The following is a 15,655-nucleotide window of genomic DNA, read 5'->3' on the forward strand; positions in this document are numbered from 1 at the left end:
ATCGCTTCCAAATTCCTGCTCCTTTATCCCTACTTTATAACCTCGCTGGGGCAGGACTACCTTTTATGTAGAACACACAACAGCCTGTGATCCTGGCTGGCAGAGTTGTACAAAAATACTTCTGAATTTCTTTGAGAGAGCAAGATTTTGACCGTTCTTCAGGAACGTGATTATATCACCCATCTTATCCAGAGAATATTTGTTCTCAAAGCTCATTGCTGTGTATTGGAATTTTACCTGCAGAACCAGGCAACTCCTGAGGACAAATTTAAACATGCTTATTTATTTTAAGAATAAGTTTGCAGCAGGGGATTTTTCCTTTTGCTAAAGTTGATCTATAAAATAAGCAGTGCTTAAGCACTCTTCCTATATTTTTGTCGTTAGGCCAAATTCTAGTCTTACTACTAGTTTTTAGGTAAACTATACAGCTTAAACCACACTGTCAACATTTGGCTTTACTGGCAATCAGAAGGGTACGCCTTACACACAACAAAACAAAGTTACTCTTTAGGAACCCAGAAGGCCTAGAAGATTTCGGTGGGATAGCTTATGACACCTGCAATCGTTACTAAGTAAACAAGGGTGTAATTCCCTTCTTTCAGAACATTTTTTTTTTTTTAAAAAAAAACCCCACAAACACAAAACTGCCCAACACATCAGGGAGTTTTCTAGGGACCACTTGATACAAAATCTTTCATGCTTAATTGCATTAAAATATATTTTTCAAAGCAACTGTAATTGTCTTGTTCCCGCCTAAACCTTTTAACTCTGGGTTGTGCCTAAGAAGCCAGGTTCTGTTTTTATTAATTGCTCACTTACTCCTTAGCTCATTTATTTCTTCTACTCTTAGGAATGGGGGAGGTAGCGGATCTGCAAAGTTCTCTACAGACCTGTTGCTAAGTGACAGCCACACACAGTCCTGGGGAAAAAATGGTCGTTCCTCTGTATGGTCAAGAGATAAACAACAAGCCTCATCCAAATATATTTCAACAACAGTCTCCTTCCTTTAACAGAAATGCAGCAACCTCAGTTTTACACCACCCTACTTGCACGCGAGCTGGTTCCAACTGCTGGCTTCAGATACGAATTCATGGGCCTTCCTGCAACTTACTTTTCAAGATCGCAGAGGAAACAAAAGGATTTTAGGAAGACATAAGTTACAGAAACAGTTTGCTCCCATTACTGTCTCCTACACGCACAAACACATCAGTCTTGGGTCTAAATCCAGGCACTCCTGTGATATACCTCACATGGAGCCGCAGGAACTGGAATTCACCTGCATCTTGCAGTCTCCTACGAGAACACCCACACCCAGAGATGGTCCGTGCAGGTTGCTCAGATCCTGCAGGCAGACATATTGCGGGCTACATAAGAAGTGACAGTTCCAAAAGAACAAGAGGCCCCATTTCTAGCTGAACACTTATTTTTTACGGCTTTTAGAAGCCTTCGCTAATGGTTTAAAAAATGTCATTCAGCTTTTTTTTTTTCTAATTAAGTCATTCACATGCGGCAAGCAACTTTTACGCCGCGGTTTCTTCATCCTAAAGCAAAACCCAGCGAAAACGCGTTCTGCTGCTTTTCACTGGCGCTTCCCGCAGTCCCTCTGGATTATCCTCTCCTGCTCGATGACCCGCGGTCGGACAGGCGCCCATAAAGGCGGAGAGCCGTGAGGACGCGCGGCTCGGCCGCCCCGGCCGTTCCCCAAACCTCCGCGCAGGGCGAGCGTGTGCGGGGTGCCCACGGAACTCCTTCCAGCCTCCGGACCACAGCCCAGGCGCGGAAATAAACCCCCGCTGCCACCATTTCGCTGGGAGCGGGCTGCATCGCCCGCCTTCACCCGAGGCACCGCAACAAGACGCACAACCGGCAGACCGCCCGGCGCGGCCCGAGCCCCCGCTTTTCCTCACGGAAAGGCGGGAGGAGGCGGGCGGGGGGCCAGACCTCACCGCCCTCACAGCTCACGCCGGCCGGTTCGGGGCCGCTGGCACCCCGGGCCGGTGCCACCGCGCCGCCGCCACAGAGCCCCTCAGCGACCCCCCTCCCCCCCGCCCCTTCCCCACACGGCGGGCGGGCAGCCGCGCACAAAGCAGGCGGACACCGCACGGCAGTGACTTACGGCGCGGCCTCCGGCGGCAATATGTCTCCCGTCGGCCGGCGGCGGCCCCGCTCCCGCTGGCGCTGCCGCTGCCTCCGCTCCGCCCGCGGGGCCAACGGGAACGGCTCGACGGGCTGGCGGCGAACTCCCACAATCCCTTGCGCGCCCGCGCGTCGCGTCACATCCCTCCCGCCTCCCCGCGCGGCCCCGCCCCGCCCGGCGGCCGCCGCTGTGGCGGGTTCGCCTCACGGACCGGCGCCGCCCGCCCCCGGCCCCGCCTTCCCGCCGCAGCGGCGTCCCGGGGATCGCTCGCCCCGCCGCCTGGCAGCGGTGCGCGGCTTCCAGCCCTGCCGGCTGCCGGCCCGGGCCCGCGGCTCCCTCAGGAGCGGGCGCCCGGCCCGGCTGTGGAGCAACCCCGTCCCTGCGTGGGGCCGGGCCTTGGCACCGCGTCCTCCCAGCTGCTCCCGGCCCGCTTCTCCCTGCTCCTCGCCAGGCCGTTGTGTACAAACGCGTTCGCTCCTCACGCTTCGGCGAGGCGGCGGGGAGGACAGAGTGGGGGGGTTTATGGCGCCTTCCTCCCAAAATGAAGTTTCTTGTTTGGGGAGGGAGGAGAACGAGTGACTGGGTCGGTGGTGGTGGTGTCAGGCACACCGCTCTCTCTGCCTTCCTTGTGTTGTACAAAAATGGCTTGCTGCCATGTCACGGAGGCCCCAGATGGAGCTTTTGGAGGGGTTTCCGCATGGGAGGAGCGGTTGTGCTTGAGAGCACCTTGCTGGGTTGGGAGAGCTGGGTTGCTGCTGCCCCTCGCCCAGCTGGCCAGCTGACAAACGGAGGGTGCACTCCCTCACCATCTCCTCTCCAGTCTTCTTCCGGTTGCCTTGCCTGCGGGCTGCCAGTGGAAGAGGGTAACTGTCACAGTGAGCCGTTGCAGCCGGACAGGCGTGTTGTAACATTGCCTCTCCGTTTACAACGGTGGATCTAGAGGTAGCTGGAGTTTTGAATGCCATGGAAGACTCCTGGCGTGCTGATGCTCCCAGACCCTTCTGGTGCTCCCACCTGAACGGAGCATCTCCTTTCTGCAGTGCCTAAAGCAGGATGCCAGCCCATAGCCTCTTCCCCACTGTGCCTTGATGTTTTTTCGTGACAGGTCACAGTGGCATATCACTGGAGCTACCAACAGCTAGTAGAGGCAAAGAGTTTCCCTCTTCCCTGCTCTTCTCATCAGCCACCTTGAGTTCCAGCACCCCTTTTCTCCATATCAGCACGTGTTCACAGTACCTTTGTCATACAAAACAGAAAGCAGAAAGGAAGAAAATGGTTTAAAGGCAGAATGAAAAATGAAACTAGAGACAGTTTGTGGAAAACAGATGAGGCTTAATATTACCCCTGGACTGAGAAACATCCCTCAAAACTGTTTCTGAAGGAAGGGGTGAGAAGATGTGGCGCGCACAGGGCAGCGCGCAGTACACGTGGCCTGCAAAAGCCGTGCGGTGCGCGATCCCGCAGCCAAGCGCTGGCGTTGTAACTGTGGTGTTCTCATCCACACGAGCGGCCACACTCCGTCTGCTTTTCTGCGCAGCTACGCTGCGTCTCCCAAGACACCTCTCGTTACGTGTCCGTGCAGCACGTGGTCAAACACAGCCTTGGCCTGGCTGTGCTCCCCGAGTGCTAATTGTAACCTGCGTGCTGTTCAGACACACAGTTTTGCCCGACAGAATCCCTGCTGAGTAAAGTACCCTGTCGTCCCTGATCGCCCTTAACCCAAGGATATGGATACAGTGCTTACTCGGCCATCTGCCGTGGCTCATCTTACACAGCTGAGGACACACTCTACTTTCCCTGTGTTCCCATCCACGTGCACCATCTCCCTCCCACCTCTTCCTCCTCCGCGCTCACAGCGCAGTGCAGCTCCGCTCTCTTTTTCCTTGCGTGTAGTGCTACCCACACAGTAACCCTCCCCGCGTGCCATGCGCAGCGCTGAGCAGAACTGGTCCCCCAATGCTTGGCTCTTCCCACTCTGTTTTGCTGTCACCCACACAAGTTTTATTTAAAAAAACAAAAAACAACCCCCGAATATCTCTGTTGACATGATGAGCTGCAAAGGCCCGTGTGGAATTTAAAGAACCCACAATGTTGTCTAGTAGGGTTGATACAAGGTGAAGGGAGCTGATAGAATTACCTGGGAAACCAGTCTAGGTGGCTTTCTGTGCTCTTCCATCATCACTCATTTTGTCAAGTTTTTTAGGGGGAGTCTCTGCTAGGGATTTTGTGCTTTTGAAGAAAGCCTTCCAAACGCAATTGGCGAGAATTTTTGGAGTGAGAACTGCCTGAGTTTGCAGAGGGCCTGAACAATTTGTCCGTGGTGCTAGCATGGAGACTGCTGTTAATCATCTTAGCGTTAACATTGGCTGGCTCTCCTCCCACCAAAGCACGGATTTATCATGCTGAACATCTAGTGGGTCTACAAAGAGCACCCATTTTGAAAGCACACAGTGCGTGATGAATGTCTAGAAGGGAGTGTTGCTTACAAAAGTAAAAAATAAAAAAAAAAAAAACCACCCTAAAAATAATAATAAATAAATTACCTCACCAAAACAAACCTTGGCTTGGATTTTATTCCCTTTGCCAGTTTAGTGATGTATTTATTTATATATAGAATGATAGAAAGCACCTTTCCAGAGCTCTGCTGTCTTTATGATTCGTATAAACAGTTCTTATTCTTACATTCTTGTATTCTTACCTCATTTTGACACCCTGACTCTGTAATCAATTTTAGCAACCTCAGGGGACTGTTTTCAGAAGATAGTTCTGAGTGACTGGGAATATCAACACCTAACTCGTTTATGCAGCCCAGGTGGTGGAGAAGGAAATATCACCTGGGAGGGAGCAGAGCAGGGTTGTGGCTGGTGGTAATCCTCTTAAACTTAGATAAGCCTTTTTGCTTTGGGATAGCTATCTTAATTCTGAATGCCTCACCTCGTTTGTCATCGGTCTTTATTTGTCGTTGTTTGTGTATTTTATTGGATATTCGGAGTGCATGTCCCAGGTCACTTCGGTTTGCTCTTCGGGATGTGGTGTGCCCAGCCAGCAGGTCCCTGATGTGTTCCTTCCATCTTCACGTGGTCAAAAGAAAGGACGGATTCCTCAGGCATGACCTGCTTCTCTGAAGGGGCTATCTGAACCTCCTTCAGCTGCTTAGTCTCCTCTCTTTTTCGCAGGGTGTACCACTAACCCATACTTCAGTTAACTCCTTACAGTTGAGTTACAATCACACGTGTGTACCTGGAATGTGCGTAATGCTGTTGATGTTCTTGCCCTCTCCATCAGATGGGCATGGTGACCTCGTACCAAATCCAGTCAGTGCTCCTCACGCACTTGGTGCAGCCTAGAGACCCAGTATATGTCCCAGCAGAGCATTAACTGTGATTTCCAGAGGGCTGTCACTGGCCTTGCTGCAGATCGCTGTCATCTCCCGTGGTTGTTACGGTGTTGAGAAGTTCCTCCCTACAGTACTCAAACATGTTGGGGACAGGTCTTTTCTTTCACTTCACTCTGGTTTCCAGCCACCATAAAGATACACAGATTTTAAAATATTCAAAACTTTATTCAAAATTAGCCCATCAAGATCAGGACTTCTGCGAGGGAGATTGACCACAAACTGGTGCTGGAACCACAGTGTGTTTTGATACCTGTTTTGTGCAGGGTCGGAGCCATTGATCTTAATGATCCCTTTTTATCTCCATCGTGTAGATGGAGAACTGCAGTCTGGTTTCCAGCACACTTCAAAAACCGGCAGCTGGCTTTGTGGAAGTGAGCTGCTGTTTTACACTCAGCCCTTGTCAACCTCAGGTGAACAGGATTAATTCCATTTTCAAATAGTCACTCTTTGCTTTGACATCCAAGTCATGACAATTGTGAGGATATTCCCTCTCTTCTGAACACGGAACACAATTATTTGTCCCTGCCTCGACATTCTCAAGGCACTGTCAACCCTATATTATTGCCAGGCGTGTTGTTCTAGAGCAGAGGTGCCCATCGGTGCTAATACCTTATGGTGAGATTAATACTTTCAGGGCACAAGAAGTGGATGTCTGGGATTCATTTCCTAGGCTGAGAGACAGAGATAATTTATTACAGATAATTTACTTATTTAATTCAAAATTTTTGTAGGCAGACTACCTCTTTTTTTTTTTTTTCAAAAATGAAATTTATGCCAACCAACTTTTTCAAATATCTTTGCTATTTTAGTAATTGCTTTTTTCTGTAAAAATATCAAGTATGGAAAATTTTATCAATGCTTACAGCCCCTATCAAAAAATGCTTAATTCCTTCAAACATATTTTAATTAAAATGTCACTTTTTTTTTAAAGGAAGGCAAGCTTTTTCCATTTTAAATCTGGGAAATGAAAGCCACTATGACACTGGCACTTTTTAACCCAGGTTGCAAAGTCATTCATACAACTAATGGATGCTGTGACTCAAAAAAATGTCAAAATCTGTAAAAAAAAAAAAAAAAGGCACCCTCATCTGCCTCATCTGCCTCTCGTGTAGTCAGCCTTCTGCTCTGTGCACAGCCTGATCCCAGGTTGTGCATTAGGCAAAGCTGTTTGTTCTCTTCTGGTATTCAAAACAGCCTCTTGCACGACTGCATTTTTAATGTCAAGTGGCTGTGGAAAAATCTGTGTTATTGTGCAAAGGAAGTATTAAATCTAAGAGCTATGATTTATTTTATTAAGTCAGAGGATTCAAAATTACATCCCATGATGATGTGCTCAATGGTTCCTGGTAGCTGGTGAAAAGCTTGGTGGATAGTCAGGTAGTAATAACTCACATTTCTTATTTTTAGTTATTAAATCCCATTGCTTCCCCAACATTAATTTTCCATGTAAGCAATAGCTACAGTTGCCAGAGGGATTTTATGTAATTGCAGATGGTAGGAGACATAGTTGGTAATTGCAGAAATGCAGAGGGAGATGTCCAGGAGATGCTCTTCTATTAAGATGTGGCTGTTGCTATGGAATACTTTACTAGCTGCTGTTCTGCATGAGAGCACTATGATACATCATTTCAAATAAGAGGTTATTTTTAAAGCAGACCCATTTCTTTGCCTGCAAAAAGCAAAATCAGATCACCTCTCTGAGGAACATGAATTAAAAAAGCTCCTGTGCTGGACAACAGATATTGTATAGAATATAGTTCATGAAGGAGCCAAGAGAATTGGAGTCCACCGTAACACCAGGCAGCAATGAAATCGAGGGCTTTCATATCCATCTCATGAGACAAACCCTGCTCTTTAAATTAAACAAAACTTCTCTTGCAGATATGAAGATCACCAACTGTCATAGTGAACAAAAGCTTACTAGAAGCTAAGGTCCTCGGTTTAAACTGAACTTCATAAATTCGTTCATACTTCATTTTGAAGTGTGTTCTCTGTGCGGAGAGAGAGGTACAGAATGAAGAAATGATGGTGCTGGATGCTCGTTTGTGATGGACACAGAAATAGGAATTGTGCCTGTGTGTTCATGTCACAAGTAGTGCCAGGTGACGTGGTCACCCCGGGCTTTGCTGGCGGACCCAAAGAGCTCGGTAGCACTGGGAATGCAGTAGCTGTGTTGCTTCGTAAGAGCAGTTGCAGCCTCTGTCTCTCGTTAGGAAATGTTATAAGGACAGGTTAAGAAAACAGTTGGGAATTGTAAATTTAGTCATGCTGGCTCAACAAGATTTGCCAAGTCACTACTGTCACTCCGTAACAGTCTGGCACTTCATGGAGTAGAAAGCTAAAGAAAAGCTGCATATGAGGACAATGGAAAAAAAATGATTGAATAATAAACACGAATGACAAGTTCTGCTTCATGCTTTGCTCGTTTTAAAAATCTACATGTTGAGAAGTGTCTGCGCGGTGACTGGAGCACATGAAGTTTTTCCCATGGTGTGAACAGCTGGAAACTTTAAAATAAGGAGCAAACAAAGCAACATCTCCCTCTACGGGGCTCACCTGTACTGCACTCCCAGGCTGACAGCGAACAGATGCTGAGGGCACGAACCATAACTAAATATTCCTAATGAAAGTCTTGGTTTCTTGACAACTACTCAGAACTTGTGCTTTTAAAGAGTTTACATATGTTAATGAGAAACCCAGTGGTTATTGCTGGGCTTTGCTTTTTTTTTTTTCCTAAAAATTTTCTCATGGGCTTTGCAATATGGTTGTGCGTACATGTGCTGCTTTGGATGGGGTAACCAGCGTGCAACTAACTGCATTTCACCAGGCGAACAGGTCCATCCTTCTGTGCATCAACAGTCCAACCCTTCTGCATAGTCCCTGGAAGAAGAAGGAATCCCATTGTTTTCCCATTTACGGAGGGAGGAAAAACATCACCAAACCCAAGCAAAAGTCTAAAGCTGCAAGACAGACTTATCCTGTCATCTTCAGATTGTGTCACTAGACACAGTGAGAATAAGCAAGTGTCTGTAGCATAAAAATACATTTTCTTTTTTTTTTTTTTAAATGGAAAAATATTCCTTATTGCTTTATTTACATAAAGCCCTGCAATTCATTTTAGGATCTGTTATTCCCTTCTACTTGCTTCTTGTTACTTCATCCGATGACATTTTTGTCCATAAAAAATGGCTTATGGAAAGCACTGGGCTGAGTATCTGTGAGAAATATGCCAGGATATTTGTTTGGAAGTGCTTCGAGGGTCATTCTGAAGCTTGTGGATCAACCAGGCAAGTAGAATTAGTCTCAAGTGTCAGTTGACCTGTCCCACAATTTGAACTATGGAAGGTCAAGCGTTCTCTGGGTGATAGTTGTGGTGAATAGTTTCCGAACAATTCATACAGGAGAAATGTGGTCACATAAGCTGTTTACTGGATAATAAATGAATACGAAATATGAATATGAAACAAAATGAAATTCTGAATCTATGTACTATTTTGAGAAGAAAATAGTTGGTATTTGGTGACTTCCTGAGTGTACTGATTATTGTGAATAACCCCTATAGCTTGGAAATGTGCCTCTTAAATTAATTTTTTATTTCCCTATGTGCTGTGCACTGAATTCTCAGAGGTTTCCGTCTCATTAATATCATAACATTTTTCTAAGGGTTGGCCAGTTTTGTGAAAATAAAAGACATTTAGCTTTATGCTAAATTACCCTTATCACACATGGAAGCATTTACTAGCGTACAGCATTTCTCCTGAATGCACCTCATACTCTTAAACTGCTCTATAGGTTGTTTTGCCACTGAAGTTGCTTTTTAGGTACTAAGATAAAGAAGACAAAACAAAATCCTAATTTTCTTTCAATATATAGTTCCGTAAAAACATATGCAGGAATCCCAACGGAAGTAAATGTCAACTTTCTGCACCAATCCAGTGACCCTTGTTATCTTGCATGTGTGTCGTGCTCTGTATGTCTATGTAAAATAAAAGCCCGTTGTAGTACAATTCTTTGAAATATGTCTGTGTAAATTAGATTTGGCGAGCAAAGCAACCTCTGGTCATTCAGACCTCTATCTCAAGCTTTCTTCCTGAAATATATCCCTTTTTTTTTTGCACTAAGAGGACATTTGTTGCTTCTCCTTAGACCCATTTGCATTTCAGAATATTTCTGGGCTGTTGCAGCGTACGTTTCCACGTGTGATTAGTGGTTTTGCAAATCAGATCTATTAGCCATATCTCTGTTAAACAGAGCTATAGAGATCATTAATCACATTAGAAAGTCTCGCCTAGGATTTTTCTTAATGGGTTGTATCATGAGATCTTTCTTAAACCCCTTACCACTGAAAGGGGAGCATCCTTAAGCACCTTTGCCATCTGTATGTGACAATATGATGCCATTAAGGAGCTCAGCCAGCAGATGGAGTTTAAATTGCATTTGAACAGCAGAGCTTTAGACTGATTAAGGCTTAGTTGGAACCGTGCTAGTGGACATGCCTCTTACTGACAGTTCTGGAAGTTGGGTTGTTAAAGCTTCCGTTGGCTGTCAGACAATTTCTATGTAGGCCACGTCGCTAGTGCAAAAGTGGTACATACATTTTACACTCATGTTAACTTTGGAGTAATGTAGAGGAGTGCTAAATAATTGCCACTATGTGTAAATTAATTAAAAAAAAGTCAGCTGTCAATTTTATATATACCTGAAGAGACACAAAGGGAGGAGCACTGAGATGAACTGAACTCCCAATTTAAGCTTTTTTATTTTTTGTCTCAATGGCAAAAAAAATAGGATTAGGATGGGATTAGGGTAGAGTTTGATGGCAGTGCTTCACTAGAAGCTGAATTAAGCACTGAAAGGGATGAGAAGGTCAAGAAATATCTGTCAAAAAATCATAATGCTGCTTTGGTAGCAATGGGAGGTAGATGAGAGAAGGGTTTATTGCATCTGTCACTAAGCTTTATTATGAATCGAGCGCTGGACAACAGCCAAAGCAAGAGAAACTAGAGCTGGCCGACCCTTCTGAGCAGGATATGGCTATGGCTGGCATCTGCCCGGGAATGAAGCCAGACTCCGAGGCTTATATCTCCATCTTAGAGATGAACTGTGTGGTCTGGCACCACTTTATCTTACACTGTGAGTTCTGGCTTACGGTTAAAGACAAGACCTGATTTATAAATGCTGCTATGGCAAGCTATTCTGTTCTGGAGGCAGTTTTCTGCTGTGATCCAGAAATCAGTGTAAGAAGTGTGTAAGACCGCAAAGAAAAACAATGCTGGGATTTGCTTTGGCTAAAAGAGATGTCAGCAGCACTGGCATGCAGGGACGTCCTTGTGTCACGGTTTGCAGGGAGAAAAAAAAAAAAAAGGAAAAATAAAACGTTACCCCGTGCTGTGGTGATTTGAAGGGTGAAATTTTGCACCTTCCTGACAGGACTGGCTTGCAGAACCTCGCGGAGATGCAGTCTATAAAATCCAAAGTCACACTGGACACAAAACCCGACGGGAGCACGCAAAGAGGAAAGGGAAAGTGAACCAGATGGGCAGATCGGGGCCTGCCAGGTTACCCTGACTTCCTCCGAGCTATGCAGGAGCAGAAAGGGAATTGGCAGCCGTTAAAAGCCCATGATGCAACCCGACTGCTGCAGAGACAATGCGAATTACGGGCAAAAACGCTGAGGGAAAATACACAGGCTGAAATTTCAGCTGCAGAGGCTACAGAAAAACTGCTGCTTTAATCTAAACCAAGTCTGTTCCTGAACTGGTGACACTAAACCCGTGGCAAAGGACTCGGAGGTGCAAAGCACCACAAAAAGTGTGTTCGAAGCAGGTGACACAGGCTGCAGAAAAACTGCTGGAAAATGCCCAGGCGTTTGGAGGAACTGAAATGTCTTTCAGGTGCTTGCATCCGAAAACACGCTTGTATGCAGCAGAACGCCTTTGGAGAGGGAAGGAAACAACGGGAGCTGTGAAACGAGCACCCCAGCACCCATGGGTGATGCAGGAGCCACGGAGCAGATGGACAAACTGCACTAGACCCAAGTAACATTAAACAAAGCCCCAGCAAGAATTTACTACCAAATACCCTCAGTTCAGTCGAATGCGTTTCACCTGGCAGAATTGTCTCCATCCTAAGCGCCAAAAAAAAAGGAAAGTTGGCAGCTGGTGCTGGAGAAGGAGAGCTGCCGTGGCCGCCGAGGCTGTCGTAAATACCGCCGTGAGGCATTTCAGGAGGCAGGCCATCCCTCCTGGGTGGTCTCAGACAGCCCCAGTTTAGTCCTGCCGCCTCGCTGGCTGCAAAACATTAACAGTGTTTTGCTCGCCACCTTAGAAAACCTCAGTAATGGAGGGGCCTGGACGATGTGCTTTCGAGGTGCTTTCTGCTGCAGCAGAGGACTGGCTCTGCTGATCTAAGGATCTGTTCCAGTGGTGGGTCTAGTGTTTCAGTTTCACATCATCGCTCTCTTCGTAGCTCGCCAGGAGGCAATGCTGAATCAGCAGCTCACTCCACGAAGACTTCTTGAAGCGAGCTACAAAAAGCAAAGAAAATATATGGCGTTCCACTCTTGAAACGATACGCTACAAACGGCCTTTCCAGTCTCCTGGTGCAATGCTTCGTGCCTGATGTCAGCGTACTGGTGTACTTCGGTGCTTACAGTCCCGACGTTATTATACCTGCCAGCGTGGAAAGGAGTTGCAGACATAAGGGAAGAGAAATGGGCGAAGGAGGAAGGCTGCAACCAGTGGCAAGCAATAAACCTCCCTAAACTATAAGTGGGAAATTGTGCCAAGATCAGGCTATTTCTTTTTTTTTTTTTTTCAAATTAAATAACCTTTTCTCATCTTATTTTCTTCAGCTTCTAAAATCTAGCTGCCAATGTATGGGGTATGAGGTCAATGGGATGCACCTGAAATCAGATGGGATCCCACTAGTAAAGCGATGCTTGAATTCCCACATATTAACTGCAATATTTCCAGCACACTGATTTTTATTTCAGACATCAAAAGAAATGAACAGGCTTTAAAAAAAGAGAAGAGGGCAGGAATTCAAAGTCAAGGATGGTGATTTGCTGTATAAGATAAAAGAAGGGATGGTGAGGTAACACATCATTTTACCTTTTGAGTTACATCTGAACCTCAGTCAATTCTGCTATGAACTCCACTTTTACTCAGGTTTGCTGTATATTCTGTGTGATCTTGTCCTTTGCTGCCAGCATACAGCTGCTGAGAGAATTTACTGTTAGAGTGTTGCAAAACTGTCTCTATTGTGATGTTTTTCAGTGAGAGTCAAGCTGGGTTTGGGGATTTCACATTTACCAGGGTTGAGGAGTGTCTGGGCAGTCACCTTGTAGGGCTGAAATGCCACAGTCTGTCTGTGTGCCGTCGCTCCCGGGGACTGTGAGAAAATCATAGAACCATAGAATGGTTTGGGTTGGAAGGGACCTCAAAGATCATCCAGTTCCAACCCCCCTGCCATGGGCAGGAACACCCTCCACTACACCAGGTTGCTCAAAGCCTCATCCAACCTGGCCTTGAACACTTCCAGGGATGGGGCATCCACAACTTCTCTGGGCAACCTGTTCCTGTGCCTCACCATCCTCTGAGTGAAAAATTTCTTCCTTAGATCTAATCCAAATCTGCCCTCTTTCAGTTTAAAGCCATTGCCTCTCGTCCTATCACTACACGCCCTTGTCCAAAGCCCCTCTCCAGCTTTCTTGTAGCCCCTTTAGGTACTGGAAGGCTGCTAGAAGTTCTCCCCAGAGCCTTCTCTTCTCCAGGCTGAACAACCCCAACTCTCTCAGCCTGTCTTCATAGGAGAGGCCAGTGGCATTTTATATATGTGCCCAAAAACTGGCAAATTGCCATGAGGCTGAGGAGAGCAAGCCTTCACTTCATTCACCAGTAAATTACAACAGATGGTTTTAAAATTACTTCATGGGCAGTGAGTTTTTGTTTTCGGCACTGGGCTTCTGTTTTCTGCAGAGATCTGTGCCATGGCCTCAATCTGAAGACAAAGCAGACAGTGGGCGTTTCATTATTACCACGTCTTTGCCGACTTCTGCCAGTCAGAGGGAGTGAGGAGGGAGGAAAATAAGATGGGCAACTGGCCGTGGGAGAGGATTATAGAAGATCATCACCTTTGGTTTCTAGGAAACTTGATGTTTTTTTTTAAAGGGCCCTTGTTTCTGTGCAGGAGCTCCTGCTTCTGTATCATGTAGCTTTAAGTGTGCAGGAGACCTATGGTGGCTCGTCACCGAGGGTATTGCTTTTTTTAGGTTATTTTCGTGGAATGTTCACCTCCTGCTGCAAAGAGCAGCGTTTGTTGCTGTTGCTGCAGCGTGCACGTGTGCCGTTCCTTTGCAGATGGCCGTGCTGTGGTTGCTGGGGTACAAATGCAGCTCTGCTTTGCAGTGTTCCTTTCTCCAAATCCGGGAAATAGCTCAACGGCCATGAAAAGCAGTTGTTCAAGAGGCAAAGTGATCCCCCAGTTTGCTGCCTGACCAGGTTAACTCCTGAAGGTAAAACGAGGCGGTTGTGATCCGTTTGCAGTGCGTAAGAATTGCCATGGACAGTTTAGAAGAGGGGATTATAGCGTGAGAAGCAAATGGATGCAACGTTGCAGCTGGAATGATCACATTTAAGGTATTGAGGCTGCAAGAGGATTCGTCAGAAGGGAGTTTGCTGATTGTGTCGAACAGAGACCTCTGTCAGATGTACACCACCCTGACGAGGTGTGTTTTCTCGTTAGGCAGTACTGGCAGTGGATTGCATGAGGTGTTTATTATTTTGCTTTATATTGTTACTTGTCAGGGCTCTGGATTGTGTCAAACATGCTCGAGTACCATGTTCTCCTTGGCTCCTGGACTCCCGTTATCCAGGCAGCATTGGTTCCTTCGGAAGGCGTACAGGAGACATGGTGCTATATTAAAACACTTAAATGTACAACCCCAATGACCGTATTTTGGTTATCAGACAAACTATCAGCTATAAAAGCAGAATTAATGTAATTAAACTCAGTGTTAAAATAATACAGAAACTCGCAGGGAATGTGGCAGAATGTGAAGACAACCTCTGCGCAGGGCGGTGATGTACTGTGATTGTGTCTAGGACTTAGTCTGTACTTTCAAGAAGAAATAAATCCTGAATGTAGCTGCAGAGCTGCCAGGGAAATGGGAATGAAGAGATGCTGGAATGGTTTCCGCAGGATCTGGCAATAAATAGTAAGAGGATTAGAGAAATTATGAATAAGTCCAATATTTTACTGCAAGTTTAAGGGTGCAGGACGGGGAGAGTGGCGTGACAGAAGGTCATGTCCTGTGAAGAGCCAACATGGCAGGAGGTCTCTGATTTACTCAAGAGCTTAAAAGAGTTGAGTCCTACTCAGCTCTTTCTTTTTTTCTTCATGAGCACCAAATCCGAAGAGGCCTCACTGCAGGAGGTTTCGAGTTTCATCCATTTCATAGTCTGGTTGATGCCCATATATGAAAATTATTAGGAATACGAGCTGATGCTGTCCACATCCAGCTGGTGAGTAACAGAGGTGGGATTTTTATTTCTGGGAAGTATCAGCCTTTCCTCATGAGCCAACTCCATTCCAGCCTGTGCGTCTAATATTTTCATCAGAGGTTCAGACACGAGACGGAGCTGGTGCCTTTGGCATCCCAGAGACCTTCGTTCTGGTTTTAGGCAGCTGCTAGCAGGATAATGCACGTGCAGCAAACATTTTCATAGAGGTATCAGGAAAACACGGGGAGAAACCAATTTGTTAAAGAAGAAGATTTAATCCAAGTCTTGTCTTCATAAACCTCTCAGCAGTGCTGTCATTCAGAATGATGTCTAAAGCAAGGCTTTCTCTGATGCCAAGAGGGAAACCAAACTGCGTTTTCCTAATGAGAGAGTCATGTCCTTTGTGAATCTGTGAAGACATGTTGCAGTTCCACCCTTCGGGAAGTGATAGTTTCAAGACACAGCCTCTTTTTTCACTGCAGGTTGACAGCCTTGCCACACATTATGGTGTTTTTTCCAATTTGGACTCAGAAAGACTAAAGTAAACCAAAATAAATCTAGAGAACAAGGACGTTGTTTTCCTTTTTTCTTTTTTTTTTTTTTGGCTCGTTTCTTCCT

At 46.1% G+C, this 15,655-nt stretch overlaps 1 protein-coding gene across 5 annotated transcripts in view; it reads right to left on the reverse strand.

The window, feature by feature from the left end:
* The window catches only part of MACROH2A1 (macroH2A.1 histone), a 47,761-nt gene extending 45,627 nt beyond the window's left edge, over positions 1-2,134 (reverse strand). For all 5 annotated transcript variants that reach the window (XM_086621621.1, XM_086621618.1, XM_086621620.1 and 2 more), the window contains exon 1: positions 2,117-2,134. The gene's annotated coding sequence lies outside the window, so the exon portion shown is untranslated. The remainder of the gene's footprint in view (positions 1-2,116) is intronic.
* Positions 2,135-15,655: the final 13,521 nt, after the last annotated feature.

The sequence above is a fragment of the Tauraco erythrolophus genome, chromosome 16 (genome assembly GCF_009769465.1).
Source record: "Tauraco erythrolophus isolate bTauEry1 chromosome 16, bTauEry1.pri, whole genome shotgun sequence".
NCBI lineage: Eukaryota > Metazoa > Chordata > Aves > Musophagiformes > Musophagidae > Tauraco > Tauraco erythrolophus.